Genomic DNA, 19,332 nt, shown 5'->3' on the forward strand with positions numbered 1-19,332 from the left:
GTGAAATTTAATTGAATTTAATACGTGCGCAGTCGTGGGCCCAAGAATTCCAGACTCCCCGCTAGAAAATGAGCATACGAGTGTGAATACCAGCCAGTACCACCAATCTTGGCGCTGATGGACGAACCAGCAAAAGAGCTCATCTGAGCCCGAGTTCAGTTGAGCATTTCCCTGACACTAGCAGTTATATAGTTCAAATAAAAGGTTATAATGGAAAACAGTTGGCATGCCACCCATGATATAGTAGGAACGTCGAGTTACATGCCTACATCAGGTGAGGACATGCATAACTTTCCTGAGAGGAAACTCCGGTGTCATAGCACCAGCCTCCTTATTCGTTTTCTTATTTTGCAACTTATCCGTAGCGTGGTCGCATTCAGAGAGGGTTCTTGTGCTGGAGTTCAATTGGCAGGCCGTGTTCCCTCAGAAAAGAGTTTTCCTTGCCGCAGAGCTTCCATGTGAAGTGTCTCACTAGGTTGTGCATCATCACTAATGTTTGGATCTTGGCCAACTCGATCCCGACGCATATTCTATGGCCGCCACCGAACGCAACGAAGGAGCACGGTGGCGTCACAGATGACTGGCTCGCGAACCGGGAGGGGTCAAACTTATGCGGCTCGGGGAAGATGCTCGGGTCCATGTGCGTCACGTTTGCCGACCAAAACACCTGAACATGCGATAAGAGCTTGTTGGATTAGCCTTATTTTTGCTGCAAATTGGTGTTCGTAAAGGAAAAAAATACATTGATGCTAACTGACCTTCCATCCTTTTGGGATGCAGTAGCCGTCGAACTCGATGTCCTCGTGTGCTGTTCTGAAGTTGCCGAAGATTGGAGGGTCGATGCGAAGTGTCTCCTGCGCGACTTGCCATGTAAACTTCATCTTCGACAGATCTTCCCAGGTCAGAGCCTCTCCATCAGCCTTGCTCCTTGCAATCTCCTCATGCTCTGTGTCCCGAAATTAACACACAACATTAAGCCGCATGCAAAAGCAGTAGAGTGGTAATAAAAGAAGGCCAGGGACACACAACAATGCGTGACTAGACTAGGTAGAGGCACTTACCTTGCATCATAGCCACGAGGGTTGCCGGGTGATTGGCAAGGTGCTGGACCATGAACGTGATGAGTACGGAGGTGGTGTCGTTGCCAGAGATCAGGGCTAATATGCCGTTGTCGACGATCTCCTCTTCTGTCAGCAGCTGCTCACCATGGTGGTCTGTAAGGCTGAGCAGGCGGGTGATAATGTCGGTGTTGGGCGAGGCCTTGTCGTGGCCCAGCTTAGCCTTCTTGTCACGTATGATCCCCTGGAGTACCCGTCAAGCCCTTCGGCTGGCCTTGAGGCTCCGGCTGAAGGTTGTGAAGGGCAGGTCCAGTGGGACAGTGAAAACGCCCTCGATCATGCGTCCGAAGTCGTCGTTGAGGGAATCGCGCATGGCGCCCGTCTCAAGGCCGAAGAGTAGCGCCGAGATGATGTCCAACGTCAGCCGCCTCATGAGTGGCAGCACCGTGACACTGGTTTGGCCGCACCACTTCTCCTCTAGGTGTTGCCTCACATTGGCGTCAATCCCCCCAACGTACTACCTGAGCATGGCCGGCTTGAGGAACTCCATTAGCGCCCCACGAATGCGCCTGTGATCGTCGCCGTGCAGGTCCAGGATGCTCCTCTCCCCGAAGATACGTTTCAAGGAAAGAGGCGTGCTCCCTCGCAGCACGCTGCTGCTAAAGAAGATCAGCTTGTTGGCAGCCGGGCCCGTGAGGAAGACCGTGGGCATGCACATCACCGATGCCTTGAAGATCGGCCCGTACATGTCCATCCGGTCCCGTATCCACTGGTTGCCGGCGTTGGCGTGCGCCGCCCGGATGATGCCTAGGGTCTGCCCGATCACCGGCAGACCCATGGAGCCGGGGGGCAGGTTGGCCGGACACGGTTTCTTGCCTCTCCTCAGGATCATCAGGTGGATGGCTATGGCCGAGGCCAAGGCTGTCAGGACGAGCGCTGCGACTTTGAGCAAAGAATCCATTCAACAACAAGCGGGGGGTTCTACTCAATTGATAGATGCTTCTTGCAAATAACAATCGGGAATATATAGATGAGCAAGGAGATCAGCAAGTGTTGTACTCCAAATGTGAACTCTACATACACCTGCCGTTGGGAGGGTTTGGATTTACCCATGTCCATGTCATGCATGGTTATCCATACCCATGGAAACTTGTGTTTGCCCATACACAAAAACAACGGGTATTGCCCAATAAATAAGTCTCGTCCACAGGATAATATTCCAGGCTTTGGTATGGTATGATATACACATGTACGTATCAGTAGTCTATCGGTAATACACGACAACCATGCCGCATCGTTGCTCTCAAGCAGCTTTCCGACAAGACACAGAGCTTACGATGGAGGAGGGCGTGAATGGTGCCAGTGGTGGGGAGCCACATGGTGAGACGTTTCCTAGCTACGCCGACGGTTATCACTGTCGGCCTAGATCCTCCGTCGTTAGCTCTTCTTCATTAGAAGTGGTGTGCCGACGGCCAGGGAGAACCATCGGCTGAGGCGCTGAGCCCACGTACGTTGACGGTGTTTCTATGCCGACGGTTTACACCGAGGGTCACCGTTGGCATAGATCTACGCCGACGTCAATCACTGTCGGTACTGGATCGTTTTCCTGTAGTGCAAGCAGCTTCCCGACAAGACACAGAGCGTACCAAGCTGGCTTGTATAATACGGTGAGACGTACAAGTCAGACAAATACGCTCACGTATAGAAGCTACAAATCATGTAATGCCAATGAGACTTTTACTTCGGATGATGGTGTACTGGCACATGTTGCCAACGTTGTGGTCGGTGATATGCCCCAAGTTTCGTAATAAAGCTTGATACTTGATACTTTTTCAAAACAAATAAAAAACACACATGTAGATGGATTCATGCTGCTAGCTAGCTGGTTCAGCACGGGGCGTATCGTCTCATGGATAATTATCCTGCCATATCTAAAACAGCATAGGTAATTATTCCTTAATCCATACCCTATCTAAAAATGTGGGTATGGATTTGGATATGAACAATGATATTTAGTGGCAGCCTTAACTATGCAGGTTGCTTACTACTACTTCCGTTTTAAGGAATAAGACACACACGTATTTTAAGATGTACTTTGATCATAAAAATTAAGCAACAAAATCTGTTATATTATATGTAATTATTATCGTTGGATTTGTAATTAGGTCAAAGTCAATAACTTGCTCATGGAAAATGTCATTAACACGCACAAGGGCATATCGATTCACTTCCTACCTTTAGACTAGCCACAATAAAAGTATCATAGATAGTCAAGGACCAAGCTAGGAAAAGGTATCGTTGGGGTCAGTTTCATATTTTCTCTAATTCATTGGTGTCATTTTATACAAAGTATGGAGTAGCAGCGTTTGGTACTCCCTCCGTTCCTTTATATAGTGCTTACAGATTTTCGGCATTTGTTTCAGAATATAAGGTTGTAGCTTAGCTTTTTTTCAGTTACCCCTCCCCGTTCAGCTCCCAAATCGTTCAGCTCCCAAAAATTGTTATGGTAAGTTAGAAAGATATGGATTTACCAAATTTTACGTTGATCTCAAATCGTTCATCAAGGGGTCTTGTGTAAAAAATACTCTTGCGCTAATTTCCGTGCCAAAAAACAATAGGCACTATAGAATGGAACAGAGGGAGTACTAATTAGTGAAGATTTCTCCAAAAATCACAGCGGTTAGCTGACACCCATGCCACTATTGCAGCTCCAGATAGTATCATGTATGTCATGTTGGTAAAAATCTAATGTGGCACAATAATTATTGAGGAGAGAGGTGAGATTGGTATCATAGGTAGATACTGTATCATAACACATAAAGCTAGAAAATTTGATAGCAAATACATGATACACATATTTTCACTGAGATTCTACAAAACATTAAATATGATGGAAATATGATACTATGCATTGTACGAGCGATATCATAAGCAAGTATCATATCACTAGTAGAAAAACGGTCATCTATACCGGTTCCAGAGGGCCATTCGTACCGGTTTTGCAACCGGTACAAATTATTCGGCACTAAAGCCCCCCCCCCTTTCGTACCGGTTGCTTACGAACCGGTATAAAACGGGCCTCCACGTGGGCCACCGGGAGAGCTCAGGGCTGAGGATCTTTGGTACCGGTTGGTAATACGAACCGGTACCAAAGGTTCCCCCGCGGCGGGGAATTTTCCCAAATCTCGCGCCGCGGCAGAATTGGCTTTTTAGGGTTTTGGAGAGGTTTAGGGATATCGGTTTGATTCATATCGCGTCGATGCACCAGAAACGCGTTTGGGTTTAGGTAGTACATGAAGATCAAGATGATGCATAGCAAGTTGGTGCATATAATATAACACACATGTTATTGCATGAGATCGCAAATTAAGTAGCACTATGCATGAAGATCGATCTTCATGCATAGTGGTGCTCTCCGAGGCGTACTCTATATATGTCTATTACATGTAGCATAGTGGTACTCTTCGAGTCAACGATATATGTAACATGTACATCTTCATTCATTGTGGTGCTCGCGAGTGGTGGTATGACGTCCCGAAGGAAAAATCCCGCCAATTCCTCGCCTATTGCTATGAAGCGGTCATCGATTGAGAGCTTGTTCCGCTTTCTTGCCAACTATAAAAGAATAAGATACAAATGAATACATGAAACAACTATTACTGAAACTCAGCACAACTTATGATAACAAAACAAATTTGTGAAGATTGTTTTTGTACCTCTTTATTTCTCTCATTATTCGTTCTCTCGTTGACAATTCTGCGGATGAACTCGCAAACGAAGAATCCACGAGAGATCGGTCCCCGGAGGTTGTTGCGGGCATTTCTTTACAAGAATATAATTCAATCAAACAATAGTCAAGTATGATAATTGAAAGGTGTGTGGACCTAGGTAGTACTACTTACTTTCGCACGCCATCGCAGCTTCGGTGGCCATTCACGGGACGTATCTTCCTTGATGAAAGTTTGCCATACGCTGCTCGACAAAAGAAAATGCATAAAAGAGTCATCAATTAGTTCAAAGCAGGAAATTAACGAAACAAACCGATAAGAATTCAAATTACCTTCTGAGCATTAAAAAACAAGACACGTATAGATCCTTTTCTTTGGTTAGTGAGTCCAAGACTTCAACTTCTCCAATTTCCAAATTGATGACGAGAAGAATAAAGTGAAACCTACGCACGTTTCAATATGTAGTCATTAGTTAAAAATTTTGACATACGGTGAGCAAAATATAATGTGTTATAAGACAGTAAGACTCACTCGAAGTTGTAAGGCCAAAGTATTAGCTTTTTGTCACGTTGTCGCTTCAAAAACCTTAGCAAAGTCTGCGGTGTATCCTTGTTATAGAGGGGATCATCTATGGTTTTGACATGCATTGTGTTCGGGTCAATGAACCCAATGTCTGTGATATCGTCCCTTTTGCATTCGAGCATCTTCGATCTGCATAATATAGCGCACAAAAGATTATAATCTGCGGACAATGAACGACTTCTCAAATTAAATAAATAAATCACTTACGGACAATAGCAACCGATGATTGATTTGTCGAGGGCCCGGAGATTGTATAACCGAAAGAGTTCGGCGAAGTCAACGTTCACACGGTACTCTCGGAAGTAGTGCTCTTCCCTAACTCGCACCATGATAGTCTCGATCCCTTCCTTTGAGGCCTTAAGGTACCACGAATGCAAGTTACGCATACATGTTGGTACCTTCCCGAGATTCTCGACCAAATCTTTCCCTTGAACAAACCGATATGCTCGTTCAGCTAAGGCGTAATCGGTTGCGTCTTGTCGAGAACTTTGAACGGTCTTCCCGTCAAACACCTTGAGAGGGGCGACCGATTGAACGGGTTGTTGTCCGAGCTGGTAGACACTCGTGTATCCCTTTTATCTCCACGATACCCGATTTAACGGGTTTTGTCGCCTCGATCATCTTGTCATACGACCTTTCAATAGAACGCGCATAGTCGGATGGCGGCGATGGTACGGGGTCATATAGATTGTCAACGGTACGCACAACTTTCTCCCGATCTAGTGTCTTCTCGAAAGGTATCTCCGGCACTTTCGGTGCAAAAATTTCTTCACCTCGGCCTTAACGGCCTCCGCGTTTTCCTCGCGGAGTTTTTTCCCAAGGTAACTTCTCGGAGGCGGCGGTTGTTTCTCCTTTCTAGCTTTCTTCCTAGGCGGCGTACCGTTCCGCTTAACGGACGCCGTCTTACGCGGAGGATCTCGAGATGGTGGACTCACGCCGGGGTCCCTCTCGGGTAGGTGTGGACTTGGCTGCTCACCAGGACCGCCACCGGGAGGAGTCGATGGCATTTGCTGCTCATGTGTAGGAGTCGGTGGCCTTTGCAAAAGGACGACGTACTTCTTCGGCCATAGGGCGAAACCGTGCTTGACATCGCCCGGTGTCCTCTCATCTTCACCTCTAGGAATATCAAGCTCCACTTTTTCAAACCCCGAAACAACTTCATCCACCCCGACACGAACACAACCAGGTGGAATGGGCATATGATGGTGCATTGCTCCATCTTCACTTGGGTACACATAGCCGACCGCCACCTTAACAGACGCGGTCCTGATTAACATATGTAGCCCGCAATCTGTCTTCTCCGTGACATAATCCACGGGGTAGCTTCCTCCACATCCGTCAAGATGCGAGGAACCGACACTGCTTCTTCGCTGAGATGGGGCAGCATCGGCTTGTGGATCCTGTAGAAACGGCGGCTGATCGGGTGCCCTCTGATTTCTCTCAAGAGCCTCCACCCTAGATAACAACTCCGTTACAATGTCGGCGTCCTTCTTCTTCTTTCGCGAACGGCTTCTATAAGTGTCGGCGCCGTCCGGCCACGCTTCCTTCATGGTGAGACCCGGGCGAGCTCGTACCCGTCCAACATGTTCGGGGTTCCCCGGAGCGAGTGTCGGCTCGTCATTCTCTCGATCGGGAATGTACTCTCCCTTTCGACCTTTTCAATTGCATCTACAAGCTTCGGTACAATTGCCTCAATTTTTTCCTTCCATTTTCCCTTCGCAACGATCAACCCTGTCTTTGGGTCCAACCCCGCCCCATGAGCGAACAACCAGAACTTGGACCGTTCGGGCCGGTCCCATGTCCGTGGAGTGATTCCATGATCCATCGGTTTATTCTCAAACGCTGTCCACTTCGGAATGGCACTCTTGTAGCCACCTGACCCCAAATGATGCGGAAGTTTCTTCTTTGCAGCATTTTCGGTATTTTTCTTCGATCGGGACACAAACTTAGACGATTTCTTATACTCCTTAAATGCGGCCCAGTGATCTTTTATCTTCACTAGATTATCATCGAATACTGGATCTTCATTCTTATATTTGTCCCATAAATTTTTCTTGAAGGTCTGGAATTGTATGGCCATCTTCTTCCATGTCCATTCCTTGACTTTATTCTTCTGGCCTTCCGTCATGTCTTCCGGTAGGCTGAACTTTGTCAGTAGCGTGTCCCAAAGAAATTTTTTCATCGTGTCGTTGACATAGCTAGCACCACTCTCCGGGTTCTTCGGCTTATGCCACTCTTGAATGCTGATCGGTACATGGTCCCTAACAATAACTCCGGATTGACTTGTAAATTTGCGGCAAAACTCCTTGGGCTGCACCTGGTTCACCATTATCCTTGAATGCCGTGAGGGCTAATCTGCCCTCGCCCTTTAGCACCCGCGTCGGGCCTCGTTTTGATCTAACGGACTTGCTCGATGATCCGAAGGCTAAAAGAAAAAATTATTCGTTAATAAGTGCAATACAAATAAATGAATGCATCTAGGGATGAACATATAGACTAATTGATACATAGATATACACCTCGCCGGAGTTTGTGATGGACACTTCGTTGCCTCTTCTAATTTGTTCAGACTCAAGTCCCTCGCCGAAATCATTCAGAAAGTCTTGGAAATCGTTGTCATCTACATTGTCGGGTTCCGGACCACGGGCACTCTCATAGATCAATTGCTGCACCGCTTCTTCCCCCTCCTCATCTCGGACGAAGGTGCCGTCCTCCATATCTCAATGTCACTGCAAAATTAAGAAAGCAATTGTATTTCATTCATCATGTCATGATCATATAACAGATTGCTAGATGGATAACAATTGAAATGAAGAAAGCAAAAAAACCCTAACGGACCGCCACGGCCACGGACACGGTGCTGATCATATAACTCTCACCAATCTCACGCACGCTCGCCGCCGTCCAAATCCCCACCTTCACCCCCATCAACGGCCTCCGATCCCGCCACGTCTCGTCACAAAACCGCCCCGCACCTCACCCACGCACGCTGCCCACCTCCCTCGCCGCTATATAATCTCCTCGATCGCCTCCTCCCCGGCCGTACAGAGCTCAAGAGGTAGACGAACCCACTCGCGCGCCAAGAATCGCCATGGCCACCACCTTCCTCCTATCGGCTGTCGTCGCTGCTTGCGCAATTCTCGCCTCCGTCTCCGCGTCCTCGCCGCGGGTGCTCACCGTCGGCGGCGACGCCAGGGGGTGGAGGCAGCCGGCGCCCGGCGAGGAGACCTACAACCACTGGGCCAGCAGGAGCCGCTTCCACGTCGGAGACCTCCTCTGTAAGCACCACCTACGCACGCAACCATCAAGGTCGTGCTCGCATTCTCCATTATAACGTCGGCCGTTCCGTCCATTTGGCTTGCAGACTTCAGGTACGCGAAGAACGACTCGGTGCTGGTGGTGACCCGCGACGACTACAAGGTGTGCCGCGGCGACCGGCCGGCCCTCCGGCTGGACGGCGGCGAGGAGGCCAGGTTCCGGCTCGAGCGGAGCGACCCCTCTACTTCATCAGCGGCGCGCCGGGGCACTGCGACGCCGGGCAGAGGCTCACGGTGCGCGTCATGGCGCAGCACGACGACGCCTCCTCCTCCCCGGCGGATGCCCCCACCGCCTCCACGAGGCCGGGGTCCGGGTCGGGAGCTGTGACTAAGACGCCGCCGCGCGGGAAGGCCGGCGACGGGAAGACCAGCGCCGCCGCGGCGTCGGTTCGCGCGTCAGTCGGCGACGTGCTGTCGCAGCCGCTGGGGTTCGTGGCGGAGCGGCATTTCGTCGAGCACGCTGCGGGCGTGCGTGAGGGAAGGCCGGCGGCGACAGCGGCGCGGCAGTCGACGCGCGCGCGGGCTCCTCCCGGCGAGGCGTGCGGCGGCCAGGGAGGCGAGGCGAGGGAGGCGAGGCGAGGGAGGGAGAGGAGGGGGTGCTCACCTCGGTTGCCGGCGCGGGGAGAGGTGGAGAGCGGCGGGCGACGCGGCGACGACGGCGACCCGGCCTGTTGCTGCGCGCGACGGTGGCCTGCTGCTGCGGGCAACGACGACGGCGGCGGCGCGTGGAGCTTCGGCGATGGCGACGGCGGCGGCTACGGCAGTAGCTGCGGGCGACGACGCGGGCGACGGCGAGCTCAGGCCTGTCTGCGCGCGGAGGAGCTATTGATTTGGCGAAGTTTTGCCACGCCTAAGTGATAACACAGGGGAGAGGGCCTTTGGTACCGGTTGGTGCCACCAACCGGTACGAAAGACCTTTCGTACCGGTTGGTGGCACCAACCGGTACCAAATCTTTTTTTTAGTTTTTCTTTTTCTTTTTATCTTTTCTGTTTCTTTTTTACTTTTCTGTTTCTTTTTCTTTTATTTTCTATTTCTTTTCTTTTTATTATTTTCTATTGCTTTTCTATTTCTTTTCTATTTCTTTTCTTTCCTTTTCTTTTCTATTTTTTTCTTTTCTGTTTCTTTTTACTTTTCTGTTTCTTTTTCTTTTATTTTCTATTTTTTTTCTTTTTATTGTTTTCTATTGCTTTTCTTTTTCTTTTTCTTTTCAATTTCATTTCATTTATTTCCTTTTTTTATTTCTTTTTTTCTTTTCTGTTTCTTTTTTACTTTTCTGTTTCTTTTTCTTTTATTTTCTATTTCTTTTCTTTTTATTATTTTCTATTGCTTTTCTTTTTATTTTCTATTTCTTTTCTTTCCTTTTCTTTTATATTTCTTTTCTATTTGTTTTCTTTACTCCCGCCACGACGCCGTCCTCGCGGGAAAGTTTCCCGCCACGTACGACGTCGCGCGGGAAACTTTCCCGCCACGACGCCGCGCGTGGGAGAAAAAAGGCGGGAAAGAAAGGGCGGGAATAAAATTTTATTACGAGTGAACTCGAATTAAAAGTGCATAGCTTAACTGAAAATTAAAGATACATGGCCAAATTCTACTGTTGGAGTCATTCAGTCATACTCGTGCCTAGCCCTGTAGTAGTCGCCACTGTAGTCGTCGTAGTCGCCGTCATCATCGTCGCTGGCATCGGGGTAGCGGTACTCGAACGTCGGCGGGTGAGCACGCGTGGGCTGGGACTGAGGGTAGCGCAGGCGGGGGCCACGGTAGGCCATGACGCCTCGGAGAGTCCGGCCGCGCCACCACGGCCGACCGGCCGGCCTCGTTGAAGTTCGGAGGAGGCGGGCCACCCTCCTCGTGCTCGGCAAGCGCCCTCTCACGCCGATTGATGAAGAAGCTTTCCCAAGTCGGGCTGTAGTCGGGATGCCACCGGGGATTCCTCCGCTGCTCTGGCGTGAGCTCGAAGTAGTAGTGGTTCGTGATGGCCATCTCGCGCGCCACACCTAGAGGGACAGGAGGGACCGGTACGCCTCCGACGCTCAGCAACCAGCCGGTAGGGACGCGGTAGCCCGGCGGGCAGGGGTAGTTCGACGCGCAAAGCGCCTCCGCCTCCCGGAGGGTTAGAGATACGATGGAAGCCATGTGACCCGGTGATGAGGTTTGCGTGATATGAGTCTAGATGTGATATGTAAATGGTGGCCAAGCCAACATATATATAGTGAAAAAATGGCGGGAGGACGGAGGCGGGAACCGGTGGAAAGCGCGGGAAGAAAATAGGCGGGAAGACAGAGGCGGGAACCGGTGGAAAGCGCGGGAAGAAAATAGGCGGGAAGATAGATCGAGGCAAACCTTTAGTACCGGTTGGTGGGTGCAACCGGTACTAAAGCTGTCGCAGGATAAGGACGCCCTGCTCGATGAGATAAAGTATGTAGCGCACGACGCCCTGTCGGTGGGATAAGGACGTGTGGGTAACCTTTAGTACCGGTTGGTGGGTGCAACCGGTACTAAAGCTGTCGGCGGGATAAGGACGCCCTGCTCGATGAGATAAAGTATGTAGCGCACGACGCCCGTCGGTGGGATAAGGACGCGTGGGTAACCTTTAGTACCGGTTCGTGTCCGCAACCGGTACTAAAGCTGTCGGCAGGATAAGGACGCCCTGCTCGATGAGATAAAGTATGTAGCGCACGACGCCCGTCGGTGGGATAAGGACGCGTGGGTAACCTTTAGTACCGGTTCGTGTCCGCAACCGGTACTAAAGCCGTCGGCAGGATAAGGACGCTCCGCCTATAAAAGGAGCATCGATACACCATGGGAAGCAGCTCAACAAGCCAACATGGATGGAGAGTTTCATCATCATGGATGGAGGAAAGGGTTGGGAAATCTCCGTGGCGGAACTTCTCGAATATGCCCTTGGTGCACATGCCCTATATATGGCATATTCGGAAGTTCCGCCTCGGAAAAATTTCCCGCAAGCCCGCGTGACTTAACTAGTAAAACAAGCCAACCATCTCCATTGTTAATATCTTACATACGAGTAACATCATTACACAAAAGTGATTTCCATATTGAGATACACAAGTTATGATCCCTATATGTAGCTAGCTAGTCTTCCGAGTTTTCTTCGCTCGTTTCCCTTTCTTCTTATCGCGACGCAACCATGGACAATCTTCATTGTTTAAGATGATGCTTGGGTCAATTTTTACCTTGAAGGGTGGAATATCGTCAAACTTATTATAATCTTCTCGACATGTCCGTCTTGTCCTCTACTCCCACGATGTTTCTTTTCCTGAAAGAACTATGTGCCGCTTTGGCTCATCGTATGATGTGTCCTCTTGCCTTTCTTTCCTTTTTTTCGGTTTGCTAGACATATCCTTCACATAAAAAACCTGAGCCACTTCACCGGCTAGGACGAATGGTTCGGTGTCGTACCCAAGATTCTTGAAATCCACTGTAGTCATTCCGTACTGCGGGTCTACCCGTACCCCGTCTTTCAGAGTTGAACCATTTACACCGGAACAAAGGGACCTTGAAATTAGGTCCATAGTCAAGTTCCCATATCTCCTCTATGTACCCATAATATGTGACCTTGTTCCCATTGCCATCTTCTCGCATCAAAGCGGACACCACTGTTTTGGTTGGTGCTCTTTTTGTCTTGGGCGAAAGTGTAAAATGTGTTCCCATTAATCTCGTACCCTTGAAAAGTCGATATAGTAGAAGATGGTTGCTTGGCCAACAAGTACAGCTGCTCGTCATCGGTGACATTCATGAGACGTGTTTGCAACCAACCGCCGAAAGTCTTCATGTGTTCTCCATCAATCCAATCTTCACGTTGCTCCGGTATTTAGAGCGTAAGATCTCCTTGTGTTCCTCTTTGTACGGAGCCACCAAGATGGAATTAAGTAGAACCGTGTAGTGTGCTTGAGTGAAAGAATGTCCGTCCATACACGTTGCTGATTTCTTTCCTAGCGTGCCTTTTCCACGCAGTCTCCCCTCATAGCGCGATTCGGGAACACCGATCGGCTTAAGGTCGAGAATAAAGTCAACACAAAACTCAATGACCTCCTCTCGTTCCATAGCCCTTGGAGATGCTTCCTTCCGGCCTAGCACGGTTATGAACGTACTTCTTTAAGACTCCCATGAATCTCTCAAAGGGGAACATGTTGTGTAGAAATACAGACCGAGAACGCCAATCTCTTCGACCGAGTGAACTAGGAGATGTGTCATAATATTGAAGAAGGATGGTGGGAACACCAACTCGAAGCCGACTAGACATTGGACCACATCCTTCAGTAAATTTTGTAGAGTAAGTGGATTGATCACCTTCGAGAAATTGCATTGAGGAACGCACATAGCTTCACAATGGGTACTCGAACATTTTCCGGCGAAGCCCCCTCAATGCAACCGGAAGTAATTGTGTCATAATCACGTGGCGAGTCATGAGACTTTAGGTTTTGAAACTTTTTCTCCGACATGTTTATTATTCCCTTTATATTCGACGAGAAGCCGGACGGGACCTTGATGCTACTCAGGACTTCAAAAAAGATCTCCTTCTCCTCTTTGGTAAGAGCATAGCCGGCGGGACCTTGATACTTCTCTCGGATTCAGGTTGTTTCCTTCGTGGATACTTTGCTGGTCCCGCCGTGCATCCGGTGTATCTTTTGTCTTCCCATACACGCCCAAGAAGTTTAGCAGGTTCACGCAAAGATTTTTCGTCACGTGCATCACGTCGATTGCAGAGTGAACCTCTAAGAATTTCCAGTAGGGTAGCTCCCAAAATATCGACTTCTTCTTCCACATGGGTACGTGTCCGTCAACATCATGCGGAACGGATTGTCCGCCGGGACCCTTTCCAAAGATCACTTCTAAATCCTTGACCATATCATATATAACTTCCCCATTAGGGCGGGTAGGCTTGGTTCGGTTATCCGCCTCACCTCCGAAATGCTTTCCTCTCTTTCTTACGTGATGTTGTTTTGGAAGAAATCGACGATGCCCCGTGTACACATTCTTGTTTCCCAAATAAATACTATCAGCCTCACCTAAACAAGTGTGTGCATGCATTGTATCCCTTGTTTGACTCGCCCTGAAATGTTACCAAGAGCAGGCCAATCATTGATGGTTACAAATAACAACGCTCGTAGGTTAAATTCCTTTTGTTCGTGCTCATCCCACACGAGTACACCTTCGTCACGCCACAACTCTAAAAGTTCTTCAACCAATGGCCTCGGTACACATCAATGTCGTTGCCGGGTTGCTTCGGGCCCCGGATGAGCACTCGGCATCATAATGAACTTCCGCTTCATGCACAACCAAGGAGGAAGGTTATAGATACATAGAGTCACCGGCCGAGTGCTATGACCTGGAGCTCGCTCCCCGAAAGGATTAAAGCCATCCGTACTTAGACCAAATCTTAAGTTCCTTGCGTCATCCGAAAATGACTTGAACTCTCTGTCGATTTTTCTCCACTGCGACCCGTCGGCGGGGTGTCTCAAAGCATCACATCTTTCTTACGGTCCTCTTTGTGCCATCGCAACAACTTGGCATGCTCTTTGTTCCGGAACAAACGTTTCAACCGTGGTATTATAGGAGCATACCACATCACCTTCGCAGGAACCCTCTTCCCGGGGGTGGACTCACCCTCAACATCGCCGGGGTCATCTCGCCCGATCTTATACCTCAATGCACTACATACCGGGCATGCATTCAAATTCTCGTACTCCCCGCGGTAGAGGATGCAATCATTGATGCATGCATGTATCTTTTGCACCTCTAATCCTAGAGGGCAGACAACCTTCTTTGCTTCGTACGTGCTAGAGGGCAACACGTTCTCCCCGGAAGCATCTTCTTTATTATTTTCAGCAACTTTTCAAATCCCTTGTCGAAGTACCATTCTCTCGCCTTCCACCGCAGCGAATTCCAGACGTGGTACCCAGCTTTTTCCGACCATTTTCGCAATTTGGGTACAACAGCTTTGTTGTGATCCTCTAACATTTTCTCCAACTTCAACCTCTCCTTTTCATTTCCGCAGTTCATCTTCGCATCAAGAATGGCCCGACCCAAATCGTCATCCGGGTCATCAAAAATCGGCTCATCGAAAATGAGCTCTTCTTCACCTTCATCTTCCCCCATTCTACTACCACCGTCTTCGATGAATAAGCTGGGATAGTTGTCACTATCCTCTTCTTCTTCGTTGTCTTCCAATATAACTCCTCTTTCTCCGTGCTTGGTCCAACAATTATAGCTGGGCATGAAACCATTCTCCAGGCAGGTGGACGTGAAGGGTCTTCGAGGTAGAGTAATCCTTCATATTCTTACAGGAACTACATGGACAATACATGAAACCATTCGACCGCCCGTTTGCCTCAGCCACGTTGAGAAAATAATGCATGCCAGTAATGAACTCGGGATGGCACCGGTCACCGTACATCCATTGTCGACTCATCTGCATTTTATATGTATATCAAAAATCATTAAGTACACAACATCATGGATATATGAGTGACCAACTTAAGTTATTTTTATAAAAAAGAAGAGGGGCTCACCGAGGTGGTACCGTGCCGGCTAGGGGACGACGCTAGCGATCGACGGCGGTGAGGACGGGGATGATACTAATTAAAACCTACAAAACATACCATAATTTCAGCTCAAATTGCATATAAAAAAATAAAATCACTAACTTAGGCATTTCATCGAACACCTTGATTGCACTACAAAAATAGTACGAGTTAAAACTACCAAAGAACTCGAGCTAAATTAGGAACGCCGGAAGGAAGGATGATATTGCTAACCCTTGGATAGATGTATGCCGTTAATCTTGTTAAAATGGTGGAGAAAAATAAAGATTATTGGAGTGTGTGAGAGGTGGAGAAAAATTTAGAGTGTGAGGAAGATGAGAAAATGAGAGCCAGCAGGGGGCTCGGGACGAGCTGGGCGATTTTGATATGGCTCGGGTACCCTTTGGTACCGGTTCGTGTTACGAACCGGTACCAAAGGTCCAGCCCGGGCCCCACCACGCGTCTGAATTTTGGCCGAAGACCTTTCGTACCGGTTCCTAACACGAACCGGTACGAAAGCCCCTCCCAAACCGGTACGAAAGCCCCTCGCCCACCTGAGCCCTCAAACCGGTACAAATGGCCCCATTGGTACCGGTTCGTAAGGGAACCGGTACCAATGGCTTAGATGGATGTGAGGTTTTCTACTAGTGTATGCACGATACTAATGTATGATACTTCTTATTATCACTAGTATTATTCCTTGAACCTATATATGTTACCAGGAAAAATAATAGAATCTTGGATCCTTCCAAAATTCCCCGATCGAGAAGTCAAAAATCATCATCACAAAAACATTGCCTCTCTGCTGTACCCGCCGAGTTACATTTCAAATGCTCAGGTGGTTCCGTAAAAGATCCATATGGGATAATAAGATAATGGAAAACGATTAGGCGAACCTTTTTTTTTTTGCTTTAATTGAGTAAAAGTGGTTTTTTGTTTTTTGTGTCCGCTCTGATGAAGCAAAATCACGATTTGGCCGAAATTGGACACATGCATGTCAGTGTTGTGAAGTGTACAAGTAGATTGTCTAGCTCATTCCATCAGTTCGGACTTTTGGTTCAAGTGGCTAGTGCATGAAGCTTAACATGGTGTCAGAGCCCCAGGTCTCGAGTTCAAATCCTAGTTTTCGCAATTAAGCCTAAAAATTGCTGTGGCCCCCCTCTTTAGCCAAAAATTCTTCAGGGATTCTTAGCAGGGTCCTAATTAAGATGATACTCATATACAAAAATACACTATTCGCAAGGTGCGGATAGCCACAAAAATGTTAGTTCCTGAGTCCTTTTACTGTATATCAAATGAGTTTTGGCCCATTTATTTTCGTGATCCAACGGCCGACAATAGTACAACTAATTTTTTGTACTAACCTCCGTCTATAAAAGGATGTCTCAACTTAGGACAAATTTGAATGTATCTAGATACTAAAATGGGTCTAGATACATTCAAATTTTGACAAAGTTGAGACATCTATTTATAGACGGAGGGAATCAGGTATATTCTAGATAGTTCACTAGTATTAATCCCAACCCTGCTTTCCCCAAAGCTGAAGGGGAAAACTGCAATTTCACATGACGTTTTCTTTTCATGCAATGGAAGTATGGAACTCGGTCACCGTTTCTGCCATTGTCTGTTTAGATTGGCCGTGACCACTTTTACTACAGCATCAGGCTACAAACACTGTCAAGGATACTGACATATATATTAGTATCTTATTACTTTTGCATCCAAGCTAGCTGTGCATGTATTACTTCTGCCATTTTGCAAACATTTTCATAACCTAATCTGCTTTTTCCGTTCTTGTTTCCTGCAGAACATTGCCTTTGTCTTGCAGATCCTCCTTTTCATCACCCACAATGCGAGTGAATTCCGGTGGCAAGCTGTAGCAGCCACTGCAATTGTGTCGCCTCTCTTGATCACACCCCTCTACTGCACGCGTATGCTTAGAGACGTCTTTTTTTTTCTTCCAAAGTTCCCCGGGGGGGGGGGGGGGGGTACAAATTCCCCACCTGAATTTTCATTTTCAGATTTATGTGGGCTAGACTATCCCAGGGGAGAAGGGAATCGCCACAGCCCGGCGGCCCCGACAAGTTTATATTACAAACTCACACAAACCCAACCCAACCAACTTTCTTATCTATATTTTTTCGATAAAGGGAATATATTAATATCAAGAAGATACCAATTACATCCAGCCTCTGCAACAGCGCACCACCCTAATGGCACTACGGATGCACACACAACCAAAAAAGGAAAAAAAAAAACTAAGAAACAAAAATCCCGCTACAGTAGCTCGGGCCTAACAACAGCAATACATCCACCACCATGACAACACCTGAATTACAGACCCTCCAAAAAACGACGCCTTCAAGAAGGGAACAGTGCTCAAACACCGTCGTCGCCCGATCAAAGATCTTAGGTTTTCACCCTGAAGATAGTCCCCGCTCTCAAAACAATGCATCCACCAATGCCCCCACTTTCTTATCTATATACATGAGGGAGGAGGGGAGAGGCGCGGGGCAATCCAGCCGCCGTGCGCCCCAAGCAAGGAGACCCAGGAGAGCACGTCATCACGTCGGTCCAGAGGGAGACGACACCTCCAAAGAAGGGCGTCGTCGCGGCAGCACTTGCGAACCAGCGCCAGAGATGGGGCGAGGTTTTGAAAAACCACCCCGTTCCAATGCTTCCAAAGATGCCACAGGCAAAGCGGCCGGAAGGAGGAGCTCGTAGAAGCGGGGATATCCCCGGGCAGGGAGACGAGGGCGGCATCCGAGGCCAGCAGCCTGGGCGGCGGCGAGGCGCCGATGCTATCCCAAAAACTCCTGGCAAAAGGGCAGCCGAAGACGAGGTGGGAGCAGGTCTCAATCACCTCCCCGCATAGCGGGCAGCTACTCTCTTCCTCCGTCAGGATCGTCTTCCGGAGTAAGTTGGCACGCGACGGGAGGCGGTGCTGGACCAACAGCCAAGTGAAGACCCGCACCCGTGGCGGAGCGTGGTTGAGCCAGACGAACTCGAAGAAGGGGCATTGCACGCCGCCGAAGGTGCGGAGCTTGTATAGCTCAACAACCCGGAGTCTGCCATGGGGAGCGGCACAACGCACCAGGGAGCGAGCATCGGGCAACGTCGTGCAGCTGACGGCGCTGAGAGCAGCCAGGAGGAGGGCCCTCTGAGCAGAGGCGGGTGGTAGATAGCCGGGGCGCGAGGAAAGCGTCCAGGCCCCGCGCAAGGACGTGAGCGACCGTGGCCTCCGGCGTGGCGAAGAAGGAGAGCAGGTGAGGGAAGGCCACGCTCAGCTCACCCATGGGGAGCCAAACGTCGATCCAGAAGGACGTGGCACTCACGTCGCCGAGGGAAACCGCACTGATGGAGCGGTACAACGGCAGCAGGCGACGGAGCGCACTCCAGTGAGGCCCACACAGGGCCACGCTACGCTCCGCCGCGAGAGAGTTGCCGCCAAGGGGAGACCAGACCCATGCGGGCCACGAGGTCTCGGCCGCGATGTGGAGCCTGTGGAGGAGTTTCACCTGGAGGCAATCGTTCACGCAGTGATCGAACACCGAGCCCACCTTCCTCCTTGGACCGGAAAACCTGGGACCAGGCGATGAGGCATTGCGCCCCGGAAACGCGGTCCGTGGCCGCCCAGAAGAAGGCGCGACGACAGAGGTCGAAAGCTTCCAACACTCCCGGGGGAAGGTTGAGGGCCCCCATGGCGTAAGTGGGGAGTGCGTCGAGGACGGCATTGACGAGCGCGAGGCGCCCTCCCTAAGATAGGAGCAGCGCCCGCCACCCGGAGAGGTACTTGTTCACCTTGGCGATGAGCGGCGCAAACGCCGCCAGCTTTAGCTTGTCCGCCGATAAGGGGAGACCGAGGTAGGTCTGGGGGAACCCCTCGACACTGCAATCGAGGACGCCCCGAACGACGGTCATCACCGACTCGTCGACATGCATGGGCACCACCGTGCTTTTGTGGAAGTTGATGGCGAGCCCGGTGGCGAGGGAGAAGCTGTCGAGGATGCCTCGGAGCCTGTGCACCTCACCCTCCTCCGCCCGGAGGATGATGAGTGTGTCGTCGGCGTACTGGAGCACAGGGTAGGGGAGGCCGTCGAC

The 19,332-nt window shown here is 49.5% G+C and overlaps 2 pseudogenes; one reads left to right on the forward strand and one right to left on the reverse strand.

Moving 5' to 3' along the window:
• Positions 1 to 376: 376 nt before the first annotated feature.
• Positions 377 to 2,019, reverse strand: LOC124673303 (annotated as a pseudogene).
• A 6,440-nt stretch (positions 2,020 to 8,459) lies between these two features.
• Positions 8,460 to 17,111, forward strand: LOC124673304 (annotated as a pseudogene).
• Positions 17,112 to 19,332: the final 2,221 nt, after the last annotated feature.

The sequence above is a fragment of the Lolium rigidum genome, chromosome 7 (genome assembly GCF_022539505.1).
Source record: "Lolium rigidum isolate FL_2022 chromosome 7, APGP_CSIRO_Lrig_0.1, whole genome shotgun sequence".
Classification (NCBI taxonomy): domain Eukaryota; kingdom Viridiplantae; phylum Streptophyta; class Magnoliopsida; order Poales; family Poaceae; genus Lolium; species Lolium rigidum.